Below are 23,548 nucleotides of genomic sequence, written 5' to 3' on the forward strand. Positions count from 1 at the left end.
TATGTCAGCAGCAGCAAAAAGAAATTATCTTGTTCATCAGCACAACAGCCAAACAGTGTTCTGAGCTTAAGGTCTGTCGAGAGAAGAAAGCGTTTACCTACAGAGGGACGGGAAAGGAGGGGGGGATGGGAGGGGGGAAGGAGAAGGAGGAGAAAAGGCTTGGAAAAGATACCAAAAAATTCAAACCCCATTCCCTTCCACGTCAAACTTCCAAGAGTTGAGGCTTTAAAAGTCAGTACCACAATCAGTTCTTTCCCAAAAGGACCGAAGTATCCCGCAGCACGTCTCTCCCGAAGTCTATTTTCCAACTAAGCAACGACAGCAAGCCGAACGAAAATACGCAACGCCGCTTTCCACGGGAGAAAAGTGCCTCTCCGGAGGAGGTGCTGCAGGGGTTAACGAGTCCTTGCAGACGCCAACTCTCCAGCTTCACCCTTCCCGATTTTCGGCGGAATCCAGCAAACGCCTTGCCGAGCAAGCCAGAGGAAAACGGGGCCGGGGCCGCGGCCGCTGCTCCCCCTCCGCGGCTCGCAGCGCTGCGCGGTCGCTCGCCGAGCCCAGACACTTCCTCCTTCTCCTCCTCTCTCGCCCTGCGGCCGCCCGCCGGGGCCGGGGCCGCGCTCGACAGGGCCCGGCGGGACGAGGCGGTGCGGGCGCAGGTAGGGATCGCGGCGGGGCCCGCGGCGACGGCGGGGGCTGCGGTGCGGGCAGCGAGACGAGCGGCAGAGCCGAGCCGAGCCGAGGCGAGCGGCGCTGAGGGCCGGGCGGGCGGACGGGAGGCGGCGGCCGCGGCCGCCCAGCATGTGATCGCGGCGGGGCTGGGCTGCGCGGCACCCGCGGGGCGCGCCGCAAAAGGCGGCCTGGATCGCCGGCCCCCCCCCCAGCTCCGGGCCCCGCGCCGGCCCTCGCCTCCCTTTCCCCCGGGAAAGCCCCGCGAAAGCCGCCGCCGGCTGAACGCCCGCCGGTCCCCCGGGGGCTCTGCAGAGGGGTGGCGGCTTCTTCCCCTGGCAGTTGCTGTGGCTCATCTGCCGCAGCTCTCAGCTGCCCTTCGTCACTCTGCAGACCCCCCTCAGCTGCCCCTCGCACTCATGTTCCCCCGCTTGCAACACCCCCCACATAACTCTTCAGGCCCCAGCTGTAAGCATCGCTCAGTCCCCTCCTCCTCTCTCTTCCCAGCACCTTCCTTCGGTCAACGCTGCAGACCCTGCTATCCACCCCAGCCTGCAGCTCCGGGACCAGGCTCGCTGACCCTCCAACGTTTGGCCACCAAGAACCGGCACCAAGAGATAAGACCAATAAACAGAGAGGGCCTGTTCCTGGCAGGGCCAGCCCTCAGGACCTTTTCCTTCCCCCTGATAAACAAACAGGTATAAACACCAGCAAAGGAATCCTGCCCGCAAAAAGAGGTGAGGACAAGGGAAGAGTATATGGACCCCAAGTTTGTGGGAAGGGGGGTGAGAATTAAATACTCCCTAATAAGACAAATTCCTCAGGTTGGGTTAATGCATTTTGGACCACATCTTGCAGACATCTACTTGAAGGAGGTGGGCAGGTGATTAGAGGTTTCCATACTGTGAAATCACAGAATGTTAGGGGGTGGAAGGGACCTCGAAAAACTGCCCAGTCCAAGCCCCCTGCTAGAGCAGGACCACCTGGAGTAGGTGACACAGGAACACATCCAGGTGGGGTTTGAATGTCTCCAGCTGAGGAGACTCCACAAACTCTCTGAGGAGCCTGTTCCAGGCTCCCAGTTCGGTGTCATCAGCAAACGTGCTGGCAGTGTACTCTCTTCCCTCATCCAGGTCAGTGATGAATATATTGGATAGTACTGATCCCAGTACCAACCCCTGCAGGACTCCACTAGATACCTGTCTCCAACTAGACTTTCCCATTGATCACAACTCTCTGACTTGTTTCCTTCAACCAGTTCATATCCAGATCAGTACCAGATCATCCAGACCACAACACATCAGTTTAGCTGCAAGGATGCTGTAGGAGACTCTGTCAGATGATTTCCTGAAGTGAATACAGAATCCCAGAAAGGGGAATTCACTCCTGGAATATTGCTCTGTACACCTCCTGAGCTCCCACCACAATGCTGAGTCTGAGTGAGCAGCCTATATGGAACCTCATGCATATTATTTTGCAGCTGTGTTCCCACAGGGATCTCTCCTTACCTAACCCTGACCCTCAAAACCAGCAGGACTGCTGGGGTTCACCAAGAATATGCCTGGGGGTACAGAGATGAGAATTAAGCACCAGTTGTATATGCTTTGAGACTACAGTCAGCAGGACAGAGCTCAGGGACAGGGGGGCTTGGGCTCCCAAACAAGGAAAATGTTACACTGTACGTGGTGCCAGCCCCTCACTCCCAGGCAGCAATCACAATGGTCTGCACAGCAAGATACCAAGACTGCCTGCAATGGTAACTGGTCACACACAGGTGTACTTCCCACTTCTTACCCTGTGAATGACAGTTCCCATTCACTGAAGAGGAGGCCAGTCTGGCACCACAGACATATCTCTTTCTGTGCTTCTGGGCAAGGAAAGATGGCAGCAGCAAGAAGGCAAATAAACGTGTCCTCATACCACCCACAGCTTCCCAAAGAGCAACATGATTCCCAGCTTATCATAAAGAATGACACATTTAAAACCAGGCCATGCAAAGGGAACTCAGACTCAGAGTGATGCAGCTCAGCTCCTGGCTCATGGATTCTGTCAGAGGTTAGTTAGCAGCAGTTAACACAGCACACACAGGAGAAGGCAACATAAAGTGTAGGGCAGTAAGAAGCAACTAAAACTGGAACACTCCAAACATGGAGAAAAAAAGATCAGGGAAATACAAGAGAGCAATCTGGTCCACTGCATAAAGTCAAGAGCCCTGATTCCCTATTCCTCATTTTGCTAAAGACTTACTGTGGTGTACCTGGACTGTCAGGGGACCATTTCGTTTATTTTGCTAAAGATTCCTTTTAATCAAGCTGTTTCACATTTCTTTCGTTGTGACTCAGCTCTGTAGTAAAAAAGCCTATGACAAACTTCTGCTTTGAACTCATGAGATGTCAGAAATCCCTACTGGGAATGCAAGCCCAACATACACCCTGAGGAAGAGAAGCAGAGTGAGCTTGAAGCGCCGCTCCGAATTTCCCAGCATGAAGGAAGACAAATCCTTGTGGCGTTCTGAAGTTTTGGCCAGTGATGGTATCACTTCCAACAGTATCACAGAGAATTCTCCTCAGACCACTGAAGCAGTGCAAGATACCCAAAACTATAAACTGGTTGTGGCCCTCTACTGAAAGGCAAAAGAAAACCACTCAATACACAAGGAACAGAGTTTCTGAAGCTTAAGAGAGCTGAACAAAACAAGCAAGACTTTAAGGGCATTTCCAGATCTTCCTTCCTATTCCAGTCCTCCATTAATTCTGGCACCACGTTCAGTCCCCCATTAGCCTGCTGCCAGAACAGCTACTCCTCCAAGTCAACCACAGTAAAGACCTCTACATGTTTTTAAATCTCAAAGCACTACATAATTGCAGCCCAAAGCAGAAGTGACCTGTTGCTCTCCAGCACCTCTTAAACCAGACTGCACAACAGCCTAAGTTTTCCCTGCTCTGCTCAAATGACATGCAACAAATTTTATGCCTGCATTTCAGTGGTGCATGAGATGTTGCACTGCTTGCAGAAGGCATCTGAGAATGACAGCTGCTGAGTTACAGTCATCTGACAGCGCAGGGCGGGCAGAACAATGAGGCTTAAAGCTCTGTCGGATGCAGGAGAACGAAGTTTTGATCCCAAAGTGGAAGCGGCTCTGGAGCCTCACGGCTGAGAAAATCCCAGTTCTGTACTTTTAAAAGTGAAGATAAACATATCAGCTTTCCCACTTCTGTTTAACTATAAACCATTCTTTATGACAGACCTCTGTCAGCATTGCTCTTTGTACTGCTCACTGAAGACAAACTAACACAATTAAAAAAGGCAATGTTTAATTATTGCTGCGCAGAGGCCGTAGGAAATCCCACGGCTTGTGAGGGCAGGCAGCGCTGACAGACAAACGCTGTTAGGTTTTATGAAGTGGTTTCCATGGCTATTGACCAGCCACAGCTCAAGGTCCCCTAAAGCCATCTGATCATTTTGAGCTTCCCCAATGAACAGCGTTAAGACTCTGCCGTATCCTGCTCCGATGTGTAAACAGGGAGCTATAAATAACCAGGGAAGGACAAGGAACAAGCATGGCAATGTTTGCATATGTGTTACTTGCAGGTCCCATATTTCATCCCAAGAAACAAATATCATGACAAGATACACAAAGCCATTATGTTCTGACTAGCAGCGCTCAGACGGCGTGTTTATCAACGTGAGGGCAATGCCATTGCCGAGCTGTAGTTAAGGTTCTGCGTCAGGGTTTCTATTATCAAGAGATTACAGCTTGGCAGGGAAAAAAAATCTGCTGCTGCACGCCGAAATTCGGCACCCCAGCTTTTCAACTGGGAACCAGTCTCCTCCTTTGCTGCAGAAAGCTCAACTAAAGTGGTTTCTGAAAGCGTGCAGGAAGAGCACCTTGTCCAAAAGAACCTGTTCAACTGAGTGAAGGATTTCAAACTGACACCTCCCAGGCCTCAGGAAGGCAGGATGAGTGATCAAGCTGTCAATTCATAACTGCTACCAACAGGAGGTTGACATCAAATATATTTTTCTCTAGGAATTATCCAGGAGCTATTGCAATCCCTTCCCATGACCCCCCCTTTCCTCCCCCAATTAGTGAAGAACATGTTGCAATGCAGTGTGTTTACAAACAGAACCTTTTCTGTTCCTTCTTAATCCAGGAATTAAAGACCTTCCCCCCCCCCCCCATCTTTCATAATAATAATAATAAAGCAGGCCCTGTCCAAGAACAGCAAGCTCCTCTCAACCTTTGCCTTGATTATGAGCACAGAAAACAAAATCATCTTGCTATAATGAAAACAAGAGGTAGAGTGCATGTCTTGACAGGCCCAAAGTCCTCTATGTAACTGGAAGCTTTCCCCATCTCCCATATTTAAGAACCCTTTGCAAGTTTGATAATAAATATGGCAGGGAAATTCGTGGGGGTTTAAGAGTTAACAGCAAATAAACACTAAATGCCTGAAAGTATCTTTCTTTATTTCTTGTATTTCACAAGATGAAAACTTAGGGCAGTTATCCTGAAAGGAAAAGGAGATTAAGTTAGAATCACAGAAGCAATAAGGTTGGAAAAGACTTCAGAGATCATCAAGTCCAACCTGTCACCACAGACCTCATGACTAAACCGTGGCACCAAGTGCCACCCCTAATCCCTTCTTGAATACCTCCAGGGATGGTGACTCCACCACCTCCCTGGACAGGACATTCCAATGGCCAACAACTCTCTCTGTGAAGAATTTTCTCCTCACCTTGAGTCTAAACTTCCCCTGGAGCAGCTTAAGACTGTGTCCTCTTGTTCTGGTGCTGGTTGCCTGGGAGAAGAGACCAACCCCCTCCTGGCTACAACCTCCCTTCGGGTAGTTGTAGACAGCAGCAAGGTCTCCCCTGAGCCTCCTCTTCTCCAGGCTAAGCAACCCCAGCTCCCTCAGCCTCTCACAGGGCTGTGCTCAAGGCCTCTCCCCAGTTTTGTTGCCCTTCTCTGGACACCTTCAAGAGTCTCAATGTCCTTCTTAAATTGAGAGGCCAAGAACTGGACACAGGACTCAAGGTGTGGCCTCACCAGTGCTGAGCACAGGGGCACAATGACTTCCCTGGTTCTATCTGCACAGCTCCTGTTAAAAGTGCTGCCCATTCAGAGATTGCCCCAAAGAGTTTCTCAGCCTGCAGACACTGCATGCACACTGGAGCTGGATTTCAGTGCACAGAGGACATTTTATTAAAAGCTTGGCTGACTTTTAGCATTGCAGTTTGCTTGTGTGATTACAGTGCAAATAAAAGCAATTGCCAAGGATGTTAAATGTTAGATACCGTGCTCTGGAAACAGAAGCAACCTGATCCTTTCCTTAACACACATCTTTAAAGATGTCAGGTATCTCTTACAAAAACATAACCCTGGGAATAAACCAAGCTTTTTTCCCCCCATCAAACTCTACCTGGCTGTAGCAGAACACCATGCTAGAACTCACTGTATCTTTACCTCCAAGGAATTCTATATGCTCAGTAAGAGACAGGACTAAGTATTGCTCAGTAAGTAATTCTAGCAAGGGCAAAAAGAGGTATTTTAAGTTAAGGAAAATGCAGCTGTCACATCCCCAAGCTATTCTCAGAAGCCACCTAACCACTGCAGACACAAGCAAGCCTGCTTAACTCTTTCCACAAGCTGCTTTGTTCCCTGAATGCTCCCAGAAAAAGTCCACCTAAGACAGTGGCCAGAGAAGTGAAGGTCTCAAGGATGGAATGCAGCAGCCAGGCTGATGTGCCCTCTGCCATGCTCCATCTACTCTAGCCCTAGCTGGCAGGCATTCTCCCAGTCCTGCCTTCTCTAACAGATCAGAGTGGGGACTGGTGACTGGGTTAAAGCTGGGGGGGAAATGTCTTCTAGCACAGAGCTCAGAAGAGTGTGTGATGGAGAAGCAGGTGTTAAGATGAACAGATGTTCTGTCCCATCAGAGAAGAGGATAGCCAAAAAGAACATCTCTGCTGTGAGGACAGGCTGAGGGAGCTGGGGTCATTCAGCCTAGAAAAGAGAAGACTCTGGGGGAGCCTTAAAGCTGCCTTCCAATGCCTGAAGGGATCCTACAGGAAGGCTGCAGAGGGACTTCTCATCAGAGTGTCTAGAGACAGGATGAGGGGGAATGGTTTAAAGCTGAGGGAGAGCAGGGTTAGACTGGATTCTAGGAAGAACTCCTTCAGTACAGCAGTGGTGAGACTCAAGCAGGTTGCTCAGGTAGGTCGTGGATGCCCCTCCCTGGAGATGTTCAATGCCAGGTTGGATGAGGCTTTGAGCAATCAAGTCTAGTTGAGAGGCATCTCAGCCCTGCTGGGGAAGTCGGGGGAGATGATCTCTAAGGTCTCTTTCAACCCAAACCATTCTATAATTCTATGATATGGCTTACAGAACACAGTTTTAAGGTGCACAAAGACAAAGCTACAAAACCAAAAAAAGGTGGGGGGGAGAAGATAATTTTCTAGGGGTACAGGAGAGAGCAGAAGGAGACTGGTTCCACAGCTTGCTTGCCCTAAGGCAGCACATCCTCAGAGCAACCTGCCATGAACAAGGTTTGGTCCCAAGGTAAGAAGTATGGAGAATGAGGAACAAGTACAAAACCAAAGCTTGTCTGCAACCTTTGTCAAAAGCAATGAGATCAGTACACTGGGGAAGAAGCACTATCAAGAAGAAGAAAAATATCTACGTTCAGGACTCTGCTGTGTTCGTGTTCCCTTACCCTGCCCTGCTGCTAGGAGCACAGGATGCGCTTCAGCCCCAGCCCAACCTCACTTGATTGCTTCCTGTCACTCTTGTGCTTCATCTTTTCCACATTGCATTTTGCAGTAAGCAGTGACTGCACCCCTACCATGAGATCCTTGTGCTGTTCTGTGTTAGTTAACAGTGACCTTGCAAAAATCACCTAGCTGGCAAACCTGGGTAGCAGACACAGCATCAGCCTTCCCCAGATGGCTCTGCATGTTGATCCACAGGCCTTGGCACTCTCATCAGAGCTGTGTGCAGAGCTCACGCATGCAAGCAGAAGCAGCAGCTCTTTCCTGAAGCATCTATGTTCTCAGTGTTCCCTCCCTTTAGCCTACCATATCTCAGCTGCTCTTCAGTTGACTGCTCTGCCCCATCCCTAACTACAGGCCTTCTTTGTCTACTCCTGCAGGAAGTGAGGCTGTCACCAGCTTGCAATTTAGAGTCTCCTCCTGAAGAGGCTGCACTGAAGCACAGGCCATGATTTGAAGGACCTTATTCTTCTCTCTGACAACCACGCAGAGGTCCACACAGTCTGGCAACTGCTTGAAGATGTCTGCAACCACTTACTACAAATCTCTGTTGCAAGGAAGTGGCTGTGCTTTGACGACCACTGACACTGCACACGAGCTCCTTCATGATTTGTGAGGCTTGCAGGAAGTCAGGGAGTAACAGCAAGCAGAGATCCTTCATTGTACTTGGTGCACTGGCCACTGCAGTGAAGCATGAGCACAGCCAGCCCCTGCAGTGCCAGTTTTTGCTGCTTAATTACAGATTTTCATGTCACTAATTTTGATTTTGTTTGTGGGAGGATTTGTTTGGTGTGGTTTTGTTTGTTTCTGGTTTCATTTTGTGGGGAGTTGTCTGCTTGGGTTTTGTCAGTCTGTGTTTTATTGGTTTGGTTTCTGGTATTTTTGGTCCCTCTGTCACAACTGTCAATAGGTCAATGTTTCTTAACTGTGCCACAAATATGTTCCCAGCCTGCCAGACCAAGAAAGCACAGGCAGGTGGTCATTGTGCAGAGCAAGAGTGGAAGAGAATAATCACAAACACGTATGCAAGCCTGTGTATAGATGCTTGCTTGTGGTTCAAAGCATCTCTGAACTCTGCAATAGCCTTACTCAATTTGCTGCTTCATTCAGCAGACTGTGACCTTGGCTTCAAATACATATTAACCCTAAATGCAGCTCTCTTTTAATAGATGCTGCTCTGTTGCTTTTTCTTGTCAGATTTTGAAGATGGAATCATTTCCTTGTGTCCAGGCAGAGCTGTCCTGTAGCTTCTGTAATACTGTGAAAATAACATTCTTTCTTCCACTAAGTCCTTTTGCTCAAAAATAGGGAAAAGTGGAAGTTCATTAGATACCAATCTATATTAGAAGGGATTAATGTTCTCACTGGATATTCAAAGCCCCTCTTGAGAGGGCATTTGCTGGTCATCTACACGCGATAACAATCTCCTACTCCTTAGGCCATATGCCTGTAAGATCAAGTATCCTCTATAAACAAACTGACATGAAATACATCAGCTGGAAGGCTTAAAGGTGCCCAACAATTAGCTTTCCCTCCCAAATGGGCTGGCTTTTGTCTTCCTGAAAAACCATACTGAAAAATTAAACCCTGTCTCGGGCTGTGAGGGATCCGCCAGCAGAGCACCACGCAGCAGCAGAGGCACACGCCATGCCCCAGCCTGTGCTCGGGGTACCCACAGCCACATCCACAGACAGAAAGTCATTAAGCAGCCTCCCTCCAGGGAATGCCAAAAGATCCTGCAATGATAATGAAGCCCCTTCCATGGTGCTGCACTGTTGGCTTTTGTTTTGAACAATAGCTCTCCCATGATACCTCTGGCTGGCTGAAAATATTGGTATGAAGTGAGCATGAGCACAGCTGTGTGTAAATTACATATATAAACAGATTAGATTTGTATATTTATACTGGGTGCAAACACATTAATAGCACATTTGCATACACAGTTGGCTAAATGAGATTGCATGCAGAGCAGGATTACGAGTTACACACACAGTTATTCAGAATTTTCAAGGAAGTATTTAGAGTGTCATTCCAGAGGTCAAAGTGGCTTCATCAGCTTTTCTCTCCTCTTTGCCTTCCTAGAAACAGGCAGGAACGCTCCTGTCAACAGCTCTCCATGTCTTGCCAATCCCCCCTCACAACTACGCTGGAAAAAGAACTCGCGGAGTAGCGGCAGCAGAACTGAACTGGGGGGGGGGGGGGGGAAGGCTTGCCTGTGGGTTATCCAAGCTCCCTTCAGTTCAGTTTACTGAAGGTGATGTTTTAAGGGAGGTGGTGGTAAGAGTTTTAAGGCTGAACACAGCACGAACCACTACCTAAATGCCAGCTGATGAAACTCTTCTTTTCCTTCTCTGCTTAATGCCAGGGATCAATGCAACGGTCTGCATGAAAGGCAACACGATATCGAAGGTGACACGACAGCTCTCAGACATTTCCAAAGCTGGGGGAGAATGCAACTATTCCTTCACCCCAGGCTTTGAGCTGTCAGGGTGCTGCTAACCTTATGTGCTAAGCCCAGCTTTATTTTACCATCGGTATTTTAACAGAGCTATTTTTAGAGGGAGAGAGATGTCAGACTCACCCGAAGCCTGGATTCACTTCCTGCATTGTACCTGTTTCTGTGTCAGAGCCCAGATTCACAGAATGGTTTGGGTTGGACCTTAAAGATTATCCAGTTCCAACCCCCCTTCCATGGGCAGGGACAACTTCCACTAGCCCAGGCTTCTCAAGGCCTCATCCAACCTGGGCAGGGAGGGGGGCACACACCGCTTCCCTGGGCAACCTGTGCCAGTGTCTCACCACCCTTACTGCAAAAAATTTCTTCCTAATCTCCAGTCTAAACATCCCCTCTTCCAGCTCCAATCCATTCCCTGTTGTCCTATCAAAATGAGAAAGAAGAGACCAAACAGCAGGGAGAAAACCAAAACAACAACAACATCAATTGTGTCTCAATGAGAAGCCTTTCTTTTTGCTCTAATTGTGCCCTGCGATTATTGGCTCTGGGTGCTTTCGCTGCGCCTCCCCGGCTAACGCTCCGCAGCCAGCCAGTCTCTCTCGCCTTCACATTTCACGTCGGTTCCTGTTAAAAGGTCCAGTCCTGCCTCTTGGGTTCACCACGCTCCCAGCCCCGCCGATAAATCATCTCCCAACCTGCTCTGGGAAAGGCGCTGGCCGTGCGCGCTGGCTCTGGCCCGCGTTGCCAAGCAACCTGCGCAAGAGGGATGTCTGCGAAGTGCTGACAAATAGCCAAGCGGCTGCAACAACAGACTTCTCTCTGTCAAAAAACGTGTTTGGGAGAAGTGCCTCCCCCGCCTCTGCTCTCTGCCAAACACTGGGTGATTGTAAAACCCGAATCAAAAGGCTATTGTAATGAGCACACACTTCCTGCTCAATTACTAATTGTTCAGAAGCTGCGGGGAGGCTGCGATCACACAGCGAACGGCAACAGAAATGTGAGCCGGTAAACGAGATAAAGTCAACAGCACGCCAAGAAACCTGATCTAAGAACAGCCTGCAGTGGCACAGCAGAAACTGATGCACAGATCCGGAAAGAAAAAAACCCACCCAAAACACAAACCACCAACCCAAAACTCCAGCTGGATATGAAAGCAGCAGCAGGGGGAAAGAGAAGAAAACCCTGACTTCATTTTCACCCAGCTCTAGAAGGGGCATTTGATAAACAACCTTGACTCAATGGGAAAGCAATCTGTGGGTTATTAGAAGCACAGAACCCATCCTAACACCACTGTGGTTCTGGGGTCCCACATTTCAAAGACGAGCAGGCAGGGACAGATGAACACCTTTGTCTGAGGACTGCTTGGTGGGCAATTGCCTTTCCTCCAACAGAGTAAAGGTTAGGAAGAGGCTGCATTTATTTCCCCTAAGCAGGTCTGGAGAACTCCCTCCCACTGAAACAGAGGATGGAGCTGCAGGAAGATCTTCCAGAGAGCAACAAGTCCTGAACTCCCAGAAGGCTGGAAATGCGCAAATCCTCAGGACCCTCCATACCTCTCCCCCGAACAGCAGTACAAAAAGGCAGCTCCAGTTCTACTACACTCAACCACTTCAGTCAGCAAGACACCTGGCTGTCCAACTTGCCCACGTTTCCAGTTAAATGTCCATGACACATCTAGTGCTGACAGACATCAGGGTCCACCTAGGCACCCCAGGCAGATCCAGATCTGCGCTCACCGAGCCTCGCTGCGACGTTTGCTCTTTTGTGAGCCTCAGGAAACACTCACATTGCACACGTGCGTAAACCATAAGGTTTATGTGTGTAAGGTTTCACACAGTGAGTCTTAGACTATCCCCTTCTGTGCACACAAACCCTGGAACCCAAGCTGGAGACTGCTTTCCCTGGCAAAAAAAAAAGCTTTCTATTTCTCCAGCGTTATCTGGAGATTGTTGTCTCCTGTAATCAACAGTTCCTCAGTGCTGCAGACAAAGGTAAAATGATTCAAGCGTGGTTTTACACAAATGGCTTTTTCACAGATGCATTCGAAGAGTTAAAGGGAATAAAGGTCTGGCACATTTATGACCCTGAGAAGCAAAACAATGCATCGCTGCCAAGAGACAACAGACAGCTTTTGATTATACTTCAGATCGCCTTTTTGCGTACACAAAGAGATTCATTTCTGACTGTTATTTTAAACTGCTGTTAAAATGCTGAGATACAGAAAACCTTTTCATACATTGCAACTGAAGAGCAAAGAGAAAGTGGGTTCACGTGTTTTGGTTTTCTTTCCAGGCCATACTTTGCTATATGACAGCTGAAACGATCTCCCTTTAATACAGGCAAGCAGTATCATAATATCAGTCAGGGTTGGAAGGGACCACAAGGATCAGCTAGTTCCAACCCCCCTGCCATGGGCAGGGACACCCCACACTAGATCAGCCTGGCCACAGCCTCATCCAGCCTGGGCTTAAACACCTCCAGGGACAGAGCCTCGACCACCTCCCTGGACAACCCATTCCAGGGTTTCACCACTCTCATGGTGAAGAACCTCCTCCTCACATCCAGCCTGAATCTCCCCACCTCCAGCTTCATTCCATTCCCCCTAGTCCTATCACTCCCTGAGATCCTGAGCAGTCCCTCCCCAGCCTTCCTGTAGGCCCCCTTCAGATCCTGGAAGGCCACAATGAGGTCACCTCGGAGCCTTCTCTTCTCCAGACTGAACAGCCCCAACTCCTTCAGTCTGTCCTCATAGGAGAGGTGTTCCAGCCCTCTGATCATCCTTGTGGCTTAATCTGTACTTAGTCTGTAAACTCCAAGCTAAAATAAAGCTAGTGGCTTTCCATTTCCCATATTCATGCTCAACCAGACTTGGTAACAATGCATTTTCTATTAACCCCCCCCAACCCAACCCTCACAGTCCCAATTGTTGTTTTGAAGGGGATGAAGCAAAAAAGAGAGTCAAAGCATAGAATCCAAAAGCAGAGATCAAAAGACATCTAAAGCAGGACGTGTAATGTGAACCCAAGCAGGAAAGCAGCACTTGTGGCATATAAACAATGCCTCCCTGTGCCACCTTCCCTCCAGAGAAATGGTTCCATCACTCTGAAACATTAACATACTCGAGTACCTGTACCGACAGCTGCAGTGCCAGATCATTCCTAAAGTTAGAGATGATGGCAACATCACAAGCTACAGCGTCCTCCACAAGGCTGAAGGTGTTGGGCATGGAAGCTTGCCTTGGGCCTCCTCACCTCTACTGGGCAGAAACAAGCCCAGAAGGAAAACATCACATTATCCTCCCTCTGAATTCCAGTCTCCTCACACTGTTTTTCCTAACAACAGGATTTTTATTCAACTTACAATACCGTGGGGAGCACACTCTGCCTGCCAACACAAAGCAGATCTCCATTAACTCATCGATACTAAAATGCCTGTTCTAGGCAATAACATGGGTGGGTGAACACAGATATCCACCAGCCCCCAACCCCTGAGCTCTGCTCTGGCAAGATCAGACCACCAGGCTAATAACCAATGTGAGGGGGAGCACCAAATAAGCTCCCTCTTGAGCTCCTCCCTTAAACATCAGAGTATTTCCATTTTCTCCATCTTTTTTTCCCCAGAAAGTTGTGGTTTTGTTACACAAATCACACAGAGCTCTGAAAACACATGGCCATGGACTCAGGTTGAACATCCTCAGGCAAGCCTGAAACTGTTCTTTTTCTCTGTGACATTTTTGTCCCTTCAGTCAAGTTGCAACACTGAGCACAAACCAGCAGCAACTCAGACTGCTTGGAATTTGCTGTATGCTCCTTCCCAGACTCAGACACACTGCTTCTACTGGAGATTCCCTAGTGCAGAAAAGATTGTTCCACTGGGATTTCAACCATTATTGTCAATTATCCTGAAGACTACTTCTGCCTTCAAACAGTGCCTTTATGCAAATGACAGAAGGAAACAAATAAACCCACTTCAACTCCCATGCTTCAGAGCAGTGAACAAATCCAAGAAAAATGAGACAAGATGGTGGCAAGAATCCCCAAGGAAGTCATTCACAGAGCGGGGCAGGTGACCTCATCCTCTAAATCATTAGACAGCAGGGCTGTGCATGGTGGCAATGGCCAGCTTTGAGTTCAAGCACTGAGATAAAACTTCCAGTTGGTGACCCTTACTAAGATGACATCAGGCAACCTCTGCAAGCTTCCTGGATTTCTGAGTTGGCTGCTGGCTGCAGTGGCACTGAAGAGAGACCTGAGGCACAACTCTGGATGTAAGACATACTAGTGATGACAAATTGGAAATCAAGGGCCAGAAGTGCAGCTGTCACAAAGGTGACCACTAGGAAACAAAGCTTGAAAGGCAAATACTTGGGAGGAGGAGTGCTGAGTATGGAATTACCTCCCCAGACAACCAGGACTGGACAGTATCTTCCTTAACAGGTAAGTGAAATAGGCACCCTAATAAACCAGAGCTGCCTTCTCTTGCCTTCCCCAATTTCTAACAACTGGAATGTCTGATCTGAGTGTCTGAAGTCACTCCAGTGCAGTGCACAGTAATATGCTGTAATGTTTATTTATTAGCTCCTCTTAATGCATAAGCTGCTGTCTGATCCATCTCCCCATGTAGCCTAAAAGCTACATAAATCTGAGTGGATGCTATGGAGGGAGCAGGGAGAGAAGGGAAAGGAACAAAAGAATAAACAAACAGCATAGAGGATCATGCACAAGTGGGTAGGGGAACGAGCGAGATAAAGAGGTCAGTAAAAGCTGCAGCAAACCCACAAAGCCAGAAGCTACCTGCACTTTGAGTCCTTACCACAAGAGACTCAAAACCACAAGGCACATGAAAGTACAAGAGCAACACTGGGCAAGGAGCACAAAGAGGAAGTTTCAAAAAGCACCCTCATGAGCACTGATCAACACAAGGCATCTCTGACCCAACACAAACAAGGAGGAAGGAAGAGCAAACCTAACCACAGGGCAGATGAAGACAAGCTTTGCAGAAGCACAGCCAGTCCTTACAAGCTGTCCAGGTTCATCTCTGTCAACTACAAACTGTTAGAGAGGTTAAAAGGGATGTTACTCAGCTACTGTGACATGAACAACAGTATGGTGAGGTCACATCTGGAGTACTGGGTCCAGTTCTGGACTCCCCAGTTCAAAAGAGATGGGAAACTACTGGAGAGAGTCTGACAGAGGCTACAAGGATGCTGAGGGGCATGGAGCATATCTGTGAGGAGGAAAGGCTGAGACACCTGAGGCTGCTGAGCCTGGAGAAGAGCAGCATGATCAGTGCTCAGCAAGAGCTAAAGAGTGTGTGTGGGGCAACAGAATGGGGCCAGACTCTTCTCAGTGGTACCCAGTGACAGGACAAGGGGCAGTGGGTACAACCTGGAACCCAGGAGGTTCCATTTGACCATGAGGAAGAGCTTTCCTGTGACAGTGCTGGAGCCCTGGAGCAGGCTGCCCAAAGAGGTTGTGGAGTCTTGCTTTTCTGAAGAAATTCCAAGCCCAACTGGCCATTGTGATCCTGGGCAAGCTGCTGTGAGTGACCCTGCCTTACAGGGGGGTTGAACTGGACGATTTCCAGAGGTCCCTTCCAACCCCCAAGCATGCTGAGATTCTGTGATTCTTCCAAGGTGGCATTTTACACTCAAACCTCAGCCTCCTTCAGGCTCACATGAAGCCTCTCACATTTGCTATGTAAGCAGCACAGAGCCAGACTGGGAAATTAAGCCCTCTCAGCAGCAGACTTGCTCAGTACTAGCAGGCACTGTGTATCTCTCTGGATCAAGTCCTTATTTGCTGTCAAACTCTTTCTGTGGCAGTATAATCATTAGCTTTACAGCACTGTTACCCTCGTAACTAATGAGGAATCCTGGATGGATGCAGCAAATGATTAATATTTAGTCACTCTGCATCTCCTACAGAAGCAGCCTATTATCAAACAAGTGACACCTCCACAAACTTCAATTAAATAATGGCTCCCATGGAGGATTCAGAGCCACTGACAGCATGGCAAGTGATTCAAGTAACATAAAGCTGAGCAACTGGTGATGGATCACAGGTTTTTGTGTGGTGGGTTTTTTTTTCCCCACTCACTCTGTTACAGCCTGTAACAGAACAAATTATCATTTTTCAGTCTAATTGAATATGGCCACCCCTGCTTATACAAGAAAGGAGACAGAGCTATGTAATTTGCTTCATTAAAATGCATTTTTATGCCATTTGAGAGATTACAGGGAAAAAAAAAAAATCAAGTGGTGGTGTTGACAGAGGAAGATGAGAGAAGTCAAAGTGCTCATGCAAACAGCACTGGCAAAGGAGGGGCATTTTACATAGAATAGACCAGGTTGGAAGAGACCTTCAAGATCATCGTGTCCAACCCATCAACCAATCCAACACCACCTAAACAACTAACCCATGGCACCAAGCACCCCATCAAGTCTCCTCCTGAGCACCTCCAGTGATGGGGACTCCACCACCTCCCCAGGCAGCCCATTCCAATGGGCAATCACTCTCTCTGTGTAGAACTTCTTCCTAACATCCAACCTAAACCTCCCCTGGCGCAGCCTGAGACTGTGTCCTCTTGTTCTGGTGTTGGTTGCCTGGGAGAAGAGACCAATCCCCACCTGGCTACAACCTCCCTTCAGGTAGTTGGAGAGAGCAAGAAGGTCACCCCGAGCCTCCTCTTCTCCAGGCTAAGCAACCCCAGCTCCCTCAGCCTCTCCTCATAGGGCTGTGTTCCAAGCCCCTCACCAACTTCGTTGCCCTTCTCTGGACTCGTTCCACCAAGTCAACCTCCTTCCTAAACTGAGGGGCCCAGAACTGGACACAGGACTCAAGGTGTGGCCTAACCAGTGCAGAGTACAGGGGCAGAATGACCTCCCTGCTCCTGCTGGCCACACTGTTCCTGATGCAGGCCAGGATGCCATTGGCCCTCTTGGCTGCCTGGGCACACTGCAGGCTCATGCTCAGCCTACCATCAACCAGTACCTCCAGGTCCCCTTCTGCCTGGCTGCTCTCAGCCACTCTGACCCCAGCCTGTAGCTCTGCCTGGGGTTGTTGTGGCCAATGTGCAGAACCTGGCACTTGGATGTGTTCTATCTCCTGCCCTTGGACTCTGCCCATCTGCCCAGCCTGGCCAGGTCCCTCTGCAGAGCCTCTCTACCCTCCAGCAGATCAACTCCTGCCCCCAGCTTGGTGTCATCAGCAAATTTACTGATGATGGACTCAATGCCCTCATCCAGATCATCAATAAAGATGTTAGAGAGCACAAGGCCCAGCACTGATCCTTGGGGCACACCACTAGTGACTGGCCGCCAGCTGGCTGTGGCACCATTCACCCTGCTTATGCTTGGGCAAGAAAGGCAAGTCCTGAGTGCTAAAGCACACAGAGCATCCACACTGTGACAGCAATCAAAGTTTCTGAACTAAGAGTTATGTCACTGCACCAATTTGAAGCAGCATTTAGTCACTTTCTGCTGCAGTGACCGCTGGGCCATACTGAATAATGCTCAGAGAAGCTGCCAGATGGAATGGCAGAGCACATAGTGACACTCCAAAAGCCTGGGGGGGAAAAATCAACCCAAATCCTGTAATTATTAGAAAAAAATCAAATTACTTGTTAAAAAAAGAGCCTTTCCCAACATTAAAATCCTAGGCTCACAGAATGGTAGGGGTTGCAATCAAAGCTACTTGCAGTTAAGTTACCAGTTGAGCCTGGGGTTGTGTGTTAGGATCAGCAAATTGCTGTTTCCTGTGGCATTTCCCATGCTCTGCTCTGGAAAGACCTCACCTGGAGTACTGTGGCCCAGCTCTGGAGCCCTCAGGACAGGAAGGACATGGACCTGATGGAGAGGGTCCAGAGGAGGGCCATGAAAATGATCAAGTGGCTGAAACACCTCTGTTGTGAGGACAGGCTAAGGAAACTGAGGCTGTTCAGCCTGAAGAAGAGAAGGCTCCAAGGGAACCTAAGAGCAGTCTTCCACTAACTGAAGGGGTCTACAAGAAGGCTATTTCCAAAGGCCTGCAGGGATAGGATGAGGGCCAGTGGCTTGAAGTTAGAGAAGATTTAAATTGGATGTTAGGAACAAGTTCTTTACTATGAGGGGGGTGGAATACTGCCACAGGCTGCCCAGGGAGGTGGCTGAGGCCCCATCCCTGGACATACTCAAGGTCAGGTTCAACAATGTTCTGAGCCATCTGCTCTAGTGGAGGATGCCCCTGCTCACTGCAGGGGGGTTGGACTAGATGACCTTTGGACATCCTTTCCAACCCAAGCCATTCTATGGTTTTGACCACAAACAGCTCTTTCAAGACAAAACAGTGACATGCCATATCAAGTAATCCATTCCTGGGCTGCATGTACTCAAGGAAGTGGCATTCCAGCTTATATATTCCACAATGTAACACTTTTACCTCTATCAACTTAGGCTCAGCCAAAATGACTTGGAAAGATGCTGGAGATTTCTATCAGACACTTAACATGGCAAAATATCAAAGCACTTCACCATCATTTATTACTGTAATTGCACTTCAGGTGTTAAGGAGGCAGGGATCCTGTACACCAATCTCAATTTCTTAACACCTGCAAGACAGAAACTCCAGCAAGCTACTGAAATGACAGATGATTGAAACAATCTGAAATCAAACCAAGGACTCCAGATGCTGCTATTAATACAAACCAATGAACCACTCAGCTCTCCTTAACCATCAGAAAAGGAGAACCTGCATTTAAACCACACTCTGTAGAGCATTTCCTAAAGAAAACACAACATTCTGAACACAGCCAACCAGCTTTCTCTTGTCCTACTTTAAATTATTAATGTTGCTTTCAAAAGCATAAACCAGCTCCTCCCACCCTAGGTGCTGAGCTGTTGTCAGGATAACACACACCAAGGAGCATGATCCAGATGGTTGAGGCCATGTATTATGTTTGCATTCAGAGCAGGAAGCGAACTGTGAAACGAAGCCTGGCTGAGAGGTGTCCCTGCCCATAGAATAGAACAAACCAGCTTGGAAGAGACCTTCAAGATCATCAAGTCCAACCTATCACCCAACACCATCTAATCAACTAAACCATGGCACCAAGCACCCCATCAAGTCTCCTCCTGAACACCCCCAATGATGGTGACTCCACCACCTCCCCAGGCAGCCCATTCCAATGAGCAATCACTCTTTCTGGGAAGAACTTCTTCCTAACATCCAGTCTAAACCTCCCCTGGCACAGCTTGAGACTGTGTCCTCTTGTTCTGCTGCTGGGTGCCTGGGAGAAAAGACCTGTCTACAGGTCTAGCCTCTCAACAACCTCCCTTCAGGTAGTTGTAGAGAGCAATAAGGTCTCCCCTGAGCCTCCTCTTCTCCAGGCCAAGCAATCCCAGCTCCCTCAGCCTCTCCTCACAGGGCTGTACTCCGGACCCCTCACCAACTTTTTTGCCCTCCTCGGGACACCTTCCAGCATCTCAACATCTTTCCTAAACTGAGGAGCTCAGAACTGGACACAGGACCCAAGGTGTGGCCTAACCAGTGCTGAGTACAGGGACAGAAGGGCTGAGGGGGTTGGAGCACATGAACTCTGAGATCCCTTCCAACCTCATCCAGACCTTACTGACACTGTCAGTGTTTGACAAGCCAGCCCCAGGATGAACAAATCTGAATCACATCTAGCATTGATTTTTTTTTAATTGAAATTTCAGAATTTGGGAATTAATTTATGTAGAAAGGGAGAGTAAATAGGTCAGTGGAATGTGCACAACAAAGCTTTGATACTGTGCATCTTAACAGAATTCAATCAAGATGCATTTCTTCCCTCCCCAAAACTCAGACATGTGGCAACAAAGGTTTCATGATGAACACTTAAAATCACACACTTGGTTCTGTTTGCTATGGCAAGAGCATTAACTCTAGAACCTCCCAGAGCCTGGATGCTCCCTACACTCTCCAGGTGCTCTGTCACAATGTCATGACTCATTTTGCTGTTGGAGAACAACAGGACATGGGATGATTCATAGAATGCTGGAAGGCACCTCAAGGACCAGCCAGTTCCAAACTCCCTGCCATGGGCTGGGACACCTTCCACTAGCCCAGGTTGCTCAAGGCCTTACCCAGCCTGCTCTTTATCACCTCCAGGGAGGGGGCATCCACAATCTCCCTGGGCAACCTGTTCCAGCATCTCACCACTCTCACTGGGAAGACTTTCTTCCTACTAATGCTGTTCTGCTTAAAGCAGGTTCCAGACTTCTCAGCAGATTAAATCTGAAGAGGAGGTCTGAGTACAGCAGACAGCAAGTGTGTCACAGAGCAGAAGAGCATCTGAATGGGGAGAAGGTGGGGGGAAAAAAATCCCAAAAAACTAGGCAGGTCCATATGAGGACTCCTGGTTTCTTCTCCTCCCTGGCACAAGGCTGGGGTGAGCAGTCTTTGTTCCAGTTGCAATACTGCTGAGCTGCACAGCTCCTGCTTCTATACATAGAACTTGTAAGATATACACGAACATTAAAACCGACTCCAGCTCTGTTGCTAAGGAACTAGGGAGGATAGCTTTTTTGGCCCTCTTCATTTATAAAATAACCACTCTGCCCTATGGGAGAAGGAATGCAATCTCTCAAAGTCCCCCAGTGCCTTGTTCTCATTTTTAAATGAACACAGCGAGATGATGGAGAACGCCAGCGAGCGCGAGCGAGCGAGCGCCGGTTTTAAGATGCCCTTGAAAATGAGATGAAAAACACGGTTTCGGCAATCAACCGCCGTCGTGTTTATTAATCTTTAAAGCAGCAGATTCTTCCCCCTTGGCAACAGTCAGCTCCCTGTCTGTGCTTCTGTCTGCGTGGCTGTGCCTCTGTCTGCCTGTGACAAACCTTTTGCTGCGAACCAAAACAAACCACAGGCTTCTGAAAGCGCCCGCAAACGATTTAAGTTTGCGCCGGAGTTCAGCTCGGGAGTTTAGAGTTTAGCTTCCGTCCCCACACACAGAAATAGCCTTCTAAGCTATGGCAACTGGCCAGTGTAAATATTGGTTGTATTTTTGGGGGGATTTTATTTTTGGGGGGTGGGGGGGGGGGAGGGAGGGATGATCAGCAATATGTTAAGTGCTTGATAGATAAAAATATTCCACACGAAGGCAGAACGAGGCTGAATCAAGAACCATATGGCGGGCAAACAAAGCCAGCGCACACAAAAAGGATATTGTTAAGAAAGGACTAAACTTATCTGGCAGCTGTGGAAAGATCAAGATTAGCAAAAGCAGTGAAACCACCCATTTTGAAGCCAAGGTCACTGACAGGATTTATAGATTTATCCCTGAAGGCAGCCTCTGCTGAACATGAAATGCCAAAATCATTTTCCCACCCCTACACCCCCCACCACCCCCCCCCATTTTAATCTACTTCCCCCACCCCATTTGGGCTATCTCATTTGCTGGAGGCTTTTAAAATTCATTCCTTTTCACAGCTGGTTAAACAATGGAATCTTTCTGCAAACTAAAAGGACAAAATTGATTGCCCTACACAAACTTTTCTGCACGTATAATTGATTTTTAATTCACTGTCTTATTTCCGAGAGGACTTGACAATAAACTCGGGGCTGGATGTGCAATATTGATCCCTTGAAACAAGGGCTTGGATCAAAGGCTGATGCAAGTTAATCACAACCAAAGAGATTGTTATCTTTTGCCTAGAAAGCTGGTTAAACTAAATTCACCTTTTCTGGCCACACTAGAGCCTCCTATTTCCGAGCTGCACCAGACCTCATTATTTTGTGCACCTGTCAGCTGCTCAGGAACTGCAATTTTATGCAACCTCTCATTAATAACTCTTTTTTCCCCCCCTCCAAGCAGAATGATTTCATTCTTCCTCAGTTAATTTAGGAGGTTCTTCACCATGAGAGTGGTGAAGCCCTGGAATGGGTTGTCCAGGGAGGTGGTTGAGGTCCCGTCCCTGGAGGTGTTTAAGCCCAAGCTGGCTGAGGCTCTGTCCAGCCTGATCTAGTGTGGGGTGTCCCTGCCCATGGCAGGGGGGTTGGAACTGGATGATCCTTGTGGTCCCTTCCAACCCTGACTGATACTATGATACTAATTTTTTACTGTGAGGACTGATGGCTCTTTTACACTCTTCAGTTCTCAGAACAAGCTACAGCCCAGGCTCTACATTCCCACTCCAACTAAAACCCTGCTCTTCCTAGGTTCCTGCTAGAGCCTGGTGATTGCTCTTTGTGAGCTTTAGCTCAATGCTCAGTTAATTTTCCACTGTTACTGATTAACACACTTGCAAATGGCATCAGGTGGCTTGATTTCTAAAGTCCAGGAGAGGTTAATTTGGCAGCAACTGTCACTCTGAAGCTGTATCATTTACTTTTTGGTGATAAACCCCCCCTTAAAACTAAGCAGTAACTGATACCTTCACCTTCTAAGCCCGCTCCATTACTCAAAGCAACCCTGCAACGCCAGCCTCCTTTTCTGACATCCCCTGATGATATTTCCCACCCCCACCGACTATTCCAGAGGCTCTGTTTCAATTCTGCTGTGAATTCCATTTTCTACAGCTGCCATATAAACAGTAAATAAAATTCATGGTATTTTTGCCCCAGTAAGCAGCTCTGTCTTCCAGCCTTGCCGAGAAGCCTGGCTTCAAAGGAGTGAGCAATGAAAACAATGTTTTTACGAGCAGACCCTCCAAAAAGGGCAGAGAGGAGACATTTGAGGATGATTCCAGGCAAAGGAGCCAAGCAAATAAGAATGGATTTTGCATAAGCAATTTCTTGACCAGCTACACTGGATTACAAATGCTTGCAAACACGTCTGGAAATTAGTTTGCTGTATCTTGTCAGGTTTTGGCAGGAGGATCTCTGCTTCTATTTTATGACAAATAAGCTTTAAGCTGAAGCCAGGTGTGGAGATTTTAAAATTTATGAACTTGTAAATCCATGTACATGGCCAATTAAGGTTTATCACCAGCAAGGATTAACTACCCCTGCACATAAATTTAAGAGGCTGGTTGAATCTAGGTTGTTTACCTCAACAAGGCAACATCAAAAGCAATGTAAAATATTTAAAGGGCAGCATATTTCATGATAAAAGCTACTTATCAGGGATGTCACAGGGGTGTCAGCCACAGCTCTGCCTGGAGGTGCACAAGTGGAAAGAAAAGACAAACCACCTTGCGAAGGAGCGCTGAGCAACGGGAGAATTTAACATCTCCAAAGAGATGGGGACCAGGCAGAGAAGAAAAGAGGAGGAATGGCCAAAATGAAAAAGCAAAACTGCTCTTTGGTTCCCCCAGATTCTCATTTCACAGAACAGTTTTGGTTGGAAGGGACCTTAGAGGTCATCTACACCAACCTCCCTGCCATGGGCCTCTCAACTAGGACTTGGGGGTACTGGTCGACGGTAGGCTGAACATGAGCCAGCAGTGTGCCCAGGTGGCCAGGAGAGCCAATGGCATCCTGGCCTGCATCAGGAACAGTGTGGCCAGCAGGAGCAGGGAGGTCATTCTGCCCCTGTACACTGCACTGCTTAGGCCACACCTCGAGTACTGTGTCCAGTTCTGGGCCCCTCAGTTTAGGAAGGAGGTTGAGATGCTGGAAGGGCAACAAAGTTGGTGAGGGGTTTGGAACACAGCCCTGTGAGGAGAGGCTGAGGGAGCTGGGGTTGCTCAGCCTG

The 23,548-nt window shown here is 48.4% G+C and overlaps 1 protein-coding gene and 1 long non-coding RNA gene across 5 annotated transcripts in view; one reads left to right on the forward strand and one right to left on the reverse strand.

Moving 5' to 3' along the window:
• The window catches only part of RERE (arginine-glutamic acid dipeptide repeats), a 266,319-nt gene that overhangs the window by 55,217 nt on the left and 187,554 nt on the right, over positions 1-23,548 (reverse strand). The gene's annotated exons all lie outside the window — the stretch shown is intronic.
• Positions 155-8,453, forward strand: LOC137451123 (uncharacterized). Its single transcript, XR_010989728.1, has 3 exons — positions 155-659; positions 1,177-1,406; positions 7,821-8,453. It is a non-coding gene; the product is annotated as an uncharacterized lncRNA (long non-coding RNA).

This window comes from Melanerpes formicivorus, unplaced genomic scaffold (assembly GCF_026170545.1).
Source record: "Melanerpes formicivorus ecotype bairdi unplaced genomic scaffold, bMelFor1.0.p_v2 SCAF_39, whole genome shotgun sequence".
NCBI classification, from domain to species: domain Eukaryota; kingdom Metazoa; phylum Chordata; class Aves; order Piciformes; family Picidae; genus Melanerpes; species Melanerpes formicivorus.